Genomic DNA, 8,837 nt, shown 5'->3' on the forward strand with positions numbered 1-8,837 from the left:
GAATGTCAGGAGGCATGATGGCATCAATGTCCTAATGCCGAGGAAACGTAGGTGAGGGACCACAACCAGGGAGGACCCTGCACTATCACAGGGTAACCCAGGAGGCTCGGCGGGAGTGGTAAGAATGTGAGGGTCTCAACCCCGTTAGGTGAGAACAGGTCCACACCAAGCCTCCGCTCCTCAGGAAGTAATTTTCCTGAATGGGTTGGGGAAGCTGGGGTAGAAATTGTTCAAACCTAACGGTCGAGAGATGTTGGATGATGGATGGTAAAAAAGATAGAAAAAAGCACGAGAGAAATGGACTGGAGGTAACGTAGGGTGGAGAGTGAGTTGGCTTTATATCCCACACTCTAGCCAAGGTCAGTCTCTCTCTGGTGTTCACATGTAAAGCATCTCATGGTGTCACGGACGGCAGTTGCGGACTGACAGGGTGAGCTACACTGTGTTATAAACGTGTTATGGTGATACAGAAGACTGCAGCATGGAGGGACAACCAGGGCCATATTCTCCGTGCAGCGAAACCTCCTCAAACAGTTTTGACAACAGGAGACAGAAGGTCATAAACACACAAGAAAAACCCTTCAAATGTCCTGAGTGTCAGAAAAGCTTTACGAAACATATCTATCTTCATAGGCACATGCAATTACATACTTTTGAGAAGACATATCAGTGTAAAGAATGCCAGAGTACCTTCTTCCGTAAGAACAACTTAGTGTTGAAGATGACAATTCACATTGGACAAAAGTAATATCAGTGTTCAGAGCGTCAAAAGCATTTTTCTAAAAAATGTGATTTAAAGAACCCATACCAATGTTCAGAATGTCAACAAAGTTTTTCTTCTAAAAGTAGGTTAGTGACACACCTGAGAGTTCACACGGGGGAGAAGCCATACCGATGTTCAGAATGTCAAAAAAAATGTTCTCAGAAAAGTAGTTTAGTGACACACCTGAGAGTTCACACAGGCGAGAAGCCACACCAATGTTCAGAATGTCAAAAATCTTTTTCTCAGAAAAGTAAATTAGTGAGACACCTGAAAGTTCACACAGGCGAGAAGCCATACCAATGTGCAGAATGTCAAAAAACTTTTTCTCAGAAAAACAATTTAGTGACACACCTGAGAGTTCACACGGGAGAGAAGCCATACCAATGTGCAGAATGTCAAAAAAATTTTTCTCGGAAAAGTAATTTAGAGAGACACCTGGGAGTTCACACAGGCTAGAAGCCATACCAATGTTCAGAATGTCAAAAACAATTCTATAACAGAGGTAATTTAGTAAAACGTCTGAGAGTTCACACAGGCGAGAAGCCAAACAAGTAAAAAGAATATCAAAAAACCTTTTCTGCTATAAGTACTTCAGTGACACATCGGGAGGTTACACAAGCGAGGAACCATAATAGTGTTCAGAATGTCAAGAAACTTTCCCTGGTATATGTGCTTTAGTCAGACACCTGAGAGTTCACAAGGCGCGAAGCCATACCGGTGTTCAGAATGTCAAAAACAATTTTCTTGAAGAGGTGATTAAGGAAGACATCGGAGAGTTCACACAGGGTAGACACCATGCTTATGTTCAGAATGTCCTAAATGTATCTCCCGAAAAAACAGTATAGTAAAACGTAAGGTAGTTGAACACATCCCAGATCTCATGTGGTGAGAAGAACCGGCCACGACCCGCGTGTAATGGAGCGACCCATGACGTCACACCCATCTTCCCCAAGATCACAGACAAATGATATTGTTTCATCTCTGGTGCTATACTAGTATTTCCGTAAAATAACATTACTCTCTCTCTCTCTCTCTCTCTCTCTCTCTCTCTCTCTCTCTCTCTCTCTCTCTCTCTCTCTCTCTCTCTCTAGCCGACGTAAGACGTTTTCATGCAGCTTCTGCTGGCTATAAAGGTCATCAAAGTAAAGCTTCAGCTTGGGAAATATTTTGCCCGACGCCACATATGATGTTATTCAAGTTTTGCGGCTCCACGGGGCATCAGTAGAAAGCTTCACTTTCGGAAATTTATTCTTCCTGCGCCAGACGATTTACTCAGTTTCTGAGGCTTCCAGTGTTCATCAAAGTAAAGCTTCACCTTGGTAGTATTATTTTGGCCGACACCAGACAGTTTCTTGCGTTTTCCTGGGTTCCAAGGATTATCAAAGTAAAGCTTCAATTTGGGAATTTAAATTTGGCCGACGCTAAACTACTTTATCCAGCTTTAGCTGGCTGTATGGGTCATCATGATAAAGCTTCACTTTCTGAATTTTATTCTGGAGGACAAATTACGATTTTATTCAGCACATGCTGACTCCATCAAAGTTTCACTTTGGAACTTTCATTTAAACGAACGCCACACGATTTTGTTCAGCTTTTGAGGGACCCCAGGTCGTGAAACTGCAGCATCTCTTTGGAACTCTTAATTGGATTTTACAGTGCACACGGGTCATCCAACTTGAACTGTATGTAGTCACCATGACGTCTCGAACAAGACTACACCTCCACCATATTGATTACGCTGGACATTATGAACAAGTGGTACTGACGACCATGATGGTGTTGATGATGTACAGACGACCATGATGGTGTGAAGATGGTACTGACGACCATGATGGTGTTGATGATGGTACTGACGACCATGATGGTGGTAATGATGGTACTGACGACCATGATGGTGTTGATGATGGTACTGACGACCATGATGGTGTTGATGATGGTACTGACGACCATGATGATGTTGATGATGGTACTGACGACCATGATGGTGTTGATGATGGTACTGACGACCATGATGGTGTTGATGATGGTACTGACGACCATGATGGTGTTGATGATGGTACTGACGACCATGATGGTGTTGATGATGGTACTGACGACCATGATGGTGTTGATGATGGTACTGACGACCATGATGGTGTTGATGATGGTACTGACGACCATGATGGTGTTGATGATGGTACTGACGACCATGATGGTGTTGATGATGGTACTGACGACCATGATGGTGTTGATGATGGTACTGACGACCATGATGGTGTTGATGATGGTACTGACGACCATGATGGTGTTGATGATGGTACTGACGACCATGATGGTGTTGATGATGGTACTGACGACCATGATGGTGTTGATGATGGTACTGACGACCATGATGGTGTTGATGATGGTACTGACGACCATGATGGTGTTGATGATGGTACTGACGACCATGATGGTGTTGATGATGGTACTGACGACCATGATGGTGTTGATGATGGTACTGACGACCATGATGGTGTTGATGATGGTACTGACGACCATGATGGTGTTGATGATGGTACTGACGACCATGATGGTGTTGATGATGGTACTGACGACCATGATGGTGTTGATGATGGTACTGACGACCATGATGGTGTTGATGATGGTACTGACGACCATGATGGTGTTGATGATGGTACTGACGACCATGATGGTGTTGATGATGGTACTGACGACCATGATGGTGTTGATGATGGTACTGACGACCATGATGGTGTTGATGATGGTACTGACGACCATGATGGTGTTGATGATGGTACTGACGACCATGATGGTGTTGATGATGGTACTGACGACCATGATGGTGTTGATGATGGTACTGACGACCATGATGGTGTTGATGATGGTACTGACGACCATGATGGTGTTATGATGGTACTGACGACCATGATGGTGTTGATGATGGTACTGACGACCATGATGGTGTTGATGATGGTACTGACGACCATGATGGTGTTGATGATGGTACTGACGACCATGATGGTGTTGATGATGGTACTGACGACCATGATGGTGTTGATGATGGTACTGACGACCATGATGGTGTTGATGATGGTACTGACGACCATGATGGTGTTGATGATGGTACTGACGACCATGATGGTGTTGATGATGGTACTGACGACCATGATGGTGTTGATGATGGTACTGACGACCATGATGGTGTTGATGATGGTACTGACGACCATGATGGTGTTGATGATGGTACTGACGACCATGATGGTGTTGATGATGGTACTGACGACCATGATGGTGTTGATGATGGTACTGACGACCATGATGGTGTTGATGATGGTACTGACGACCATGATGGTGTTGATGATGGTACTGACGACCATGATGGTGTTGATGATGGTACTGACGACCATGATGGTGGTAATGATGGTACTGACGACCATGATGGTGTTGATGATGGTACTGACGACCATGATGGTGTTGATGATGGTACTGACGACCATGATGGTGTTGATGATGGTACTGACGACCATGATGGTGTTGATGATGGTACTGACGACCATGATGGTGTTGATGATGGTACTGACGACCATGATGGTGTTGATGATGGTACTGACGACCATGATGGTGTTGATGATGGTACTGACGACCATGATGGTGTTGATGATGGTACTGACGACCATGATGGTGTTGATGATGGTACTGACGACCATGATGGTGTTGATGATGGTACTGACGACCATGATGGTGTTGATGATGGTACTGACGACCATGATGGTGTTGATGATGGTACTGACGACCATGATGGTGTTGATGATGGTACTGACGACCATGATGGTGTTGATGATGGTACTGACGACCATGATGGTGTTGATGATGGTACTGACGACCATGATGGTGTTGATGATGGTACTGACGACCATGATGGTGTTGATGATGGTACTGACGACCATGATGGTGTTGATGATGGTACTGACGACCATGATGGTGTTGATGATGGTACTGACGACCATGATGGTGTTGATGATGGTACTGACGACCATGATGGTGTTGATGATGGTACTGACGACCATGATGGTGTTGATGATGGTACTGACGACCATGATGGTGTTGATGATGGTACTGACGACCATGATGGTGTTGATGATGGTACTGACGACCATGATGGTGTTGATGATGGTACTGACGACCATGATGGTGTTGATGATGGTACTGACGACCATGATGGTGTTGATGATGGTACTGACGACCATGATGGTGTTGATGATGGTACTGACGACCATGATGGTGTTGATGATGGTACTGACGACCATGATGGTGTTGATGATGGTACTGACGACCATGATGGTGTTGATGATGGTACTGACGACCATGATGGTGTTGATGATGGTACTGACGACCATGATGGTGTTGATGATGGTACTGACGACCATGATGGTGTTGATGATGGTACTGACGACCATGATGGTGTTGATGATGGTACTGACGACCATGATGGTGTTGATGATGGTACTGACGACCATGATGGTGTTGATGATGGTACTGACGACCATGATGGTGTTGATGATGGTACTGACGACCATGATGGTGTTGATGATGGTACTGACGACCATGATGGTGTTGATGATGGTACTGACGACCATGATGGTGTTGATGATGGTACTGACGACCATGATGGTGTTGATGATGGTACTGACGACCATGATGGTGTTGATGATGTTACTGACGACCATGATGGTGTTGATGATGGTACTGACGACCATGATGGTGTTGATGATGGTACTGACGACCATGATGGTGTTGATGATGGTACTGACGACCATGATGGTGGTTATGATGGTACTGACGACCATGATGGTGTTGATGATGGTACTGACGACCATGATGGTGTTGATGATGGTACTGACGACCATGATGGTGTTGATGATGGCTACTGACGACCATGATGGTGGTAATGATGGTACTGACGACCATGATGGTGTTGATGATGGTACTGACGACCATGATGGTGTTGATGATGGTACTGACGACCATGATGGTGTTGATGATGGTACAGACGACCATGATGGTGTTGATGATGGTACTGACGACCATGATGGTGTTGATGATGGTACTGACGACCATGATGGTGTTGATGATGGTACTGACGACCATGATGGTGTTGATGATGGTACTGACGACCATGATGGTGTTGATGATGGTACTGACGACCATGATGGTGTTGATGATGGTACTGACGACCATGATGGTGTTGATGATGGTACTGACGACCATGATGGTGTTGATGATGGTACTGACGACCATGATGGTGTTGATGATGGTACTGACGACCATGATGGTGTTGATGATGGTACTGACGACCATGATGGTGTTGATGATGGTACTGACGACCATGATGGTGTTGATGATGGTACTGACGACCATGATGGTGTTGATGATGGTACTGACGACCATGATGGTGTTGATGATGGTACTGACGACCATGATGGTGTTGATGATGGTACTGACGACCATGATGGTGTTGATGATGGTACTGACGACCATGATGGTGTTGATGATGGTACTGACGACCATGATGGTGTTGATGATGGTACTGACGACCATGATGGTGTTGATGATGGTACTGACGACCATGATGGTGTTGATGATGGTACTGACGACCATGATGGTGTTGATGATGGTACTGACGACCATGATGGTGTTGATGATGGTACTGACGACCATGATGGTGTTGATGATGGTACTGACGACCATGATGGTGGTAATGATGGTACTGACGACCATGATGGTGTTGATGACTGGTACTGACGACCATGATGGTGTTGATGATGGTACTGACGACCATGCTGGTGTTGATGATGGTACTGACGACCATGATGGTGTTGATGATGGTACTGACGACCATGATGGTGTTGATGATGGTACTGACGACCATGATGGTGTTGATGATGGTACTGACGACCATGATGGTGTTGATGATGGTACTGACGACCCTGATGGTGTTGATGATGGTACTGACGACCATGATGGTGTTGATGATGGTACTGACGACCGTGATGGTGTTGATGATGGTACTGACGACCATGATGGTGTTGATGATGGTACTGACGACCATGATGGTGGTAATGATGGTACTGACGACCATGATGGTGTTGATGATGGTACTGACGACCATGATGGTGTTGATGATGATACTGACGACCATGATGGTGTTGATGATGGTACTGACGACCATGATGGTGTTGATGATGGTACTGACGACCATGATGGTGTTGATGATGGTACTGACGACCATGATGGTGTTGATGATGGTACTGACGACCATGATGGTGTTGATGATGGTACTGTCGACCATGATGGTGTTGATGATGGTACTGACGACCATGATGGTGGTAATGATGGTACTGACGACCATGATGGTGTTGATGATGGTACTGACGACCATGATGGTGTTGATGATGGTACTGACGACCATGATGGTGTTGATGATGGTACTGACGACCATGATGGTGTTGATGATGGTACTGACGACCATGATGTGGTATTCAGCAGAAATAAGTCTTTTTATATTAAAGAACATTACTTCCATTATATAAGAATGAGATAAACTGAAGGTTTCGTGTCTTAATGTACCTGGACCATAGACGTTTTAGGTCTTGCATCAAGAGCATCAACATCAATATGATCCTGTTTAATTATTTCTTGAACGATGTCCACAGCTCTCTCATCAGATTGGGTACCCATATGATCGTCAAATAAATTAAGGTTGTATTCCTTTTCGATGTCAGGGTGTTTGGCAGTATAATCCATAAATGCCAAACATTAATATGTGCACGAATCTACTGACTTTCCCTGTAGGCAGTAATGCTGGAAGTAACCACCAGCTGGTCTTCCAGACCTTAGTACAGCTTCCTGGATACCTTGAGGATAGCTCACTCATGCAGGATCGAAAACAATATGTATTTTTAAAATCTATTGTACAGTAAGATTATCATTATCCCTTAGTACAAAAAAATAGTATTTCTTTACAATGTTGGAGGAGTAAACTGGACACTCCCTTCAGTAGTGAGATTCAACAATGAATCGCAGTTTGGTGATGACGGTGTCGAGAGAAGGCCGGGCTGTGGGACTGTCGTCTTGGATTTCGGCTTGAAGCATGATAAGCTCCCATATGACCTCATCGTCGGACACCTTCTTCGTTACGGTGCCTATAACCTCTCCAAATGAGTAGACGTCGCAGGCTGGGGTCAATGGCACTCCTTCATACAACTCGGGTGCATACCAAGGTCGTCTCCCACTCTTGCCCGAGAAGATGAGGATTTTGCCTATTTCTGTGGCTAACCCATAGTCAATAATGTGGATGTCGATATCTTCGGAAACTTCGACTGTTATATTGTTTGTTTTGAGGTCAGTGTGCACGAAGCCGTGATCGTGGATTTCTTGTAGTCTGGATGCCACGGTAATGAGAGACTCGATGAGTTCTCGCTGCGTGCAGCTGTTGATGTAGGTGTCGTAAGTCTCTCCAGTGTAGGACATGAAGACCCTGGCAGGCTCCAGACTCAAGCCATATATATCAGGGGCTCCTCCAGCGCCTGCTAGTTCACGCTGGATCCTGACTTCACTCAGCAATTCGGGAATGTTTTCCAATTTTAGAAGAGTCTTCATGACAACCACTTGGTCATTGATTTTGACCAGTTCTACTCTTCCGTTGCCACCAATCCCAAGCAACTGTAGGTAGTGGATATCATTGTCGTCGGGTTGTACGAGGAGGTCATGTTCATCGTCTTGGAGAAGGTGTACGAAGCTCTCACGTGAAGTAGTGGAGACGACGATAAAGTCACTGTGGCCAGAGGAAGAAGATGAGGTGTTACCTGCTTCTGCAGATGAAGAAGGAGGCGCGTGTACCCGTTCTTCATGCCCAGGAGGGTGAGAGGTAATGTGTGTGTGAAGCTCCTGAAGACAGGTGCCGGAGTCGTTCACGTACACCTTGTCTGCTCCAGCCCGTACCAAGAGCTGGTCTTGGTCCTGACGAATAAGGGATTGTGAATACGAGATCATTTCGCTGATATTGTTACAAGATCATTCAACACTTTACGAA

This window comes from Panulirus ornatus, chromosome 8 (assembly GCF_036320965.1).
Source record: "Panulirus ornatus isolate Po-2019 chromosome 8, ASM3632096v1, whole genome shotgun sequence".
NCBI classification, from domain to species: domain Eukaryota; kingdom Metazoa; phylum Arthropoda; class Malacostraca; order Decapoda; family Palinuridae; genus Panulirus; species Panulirus ornatus.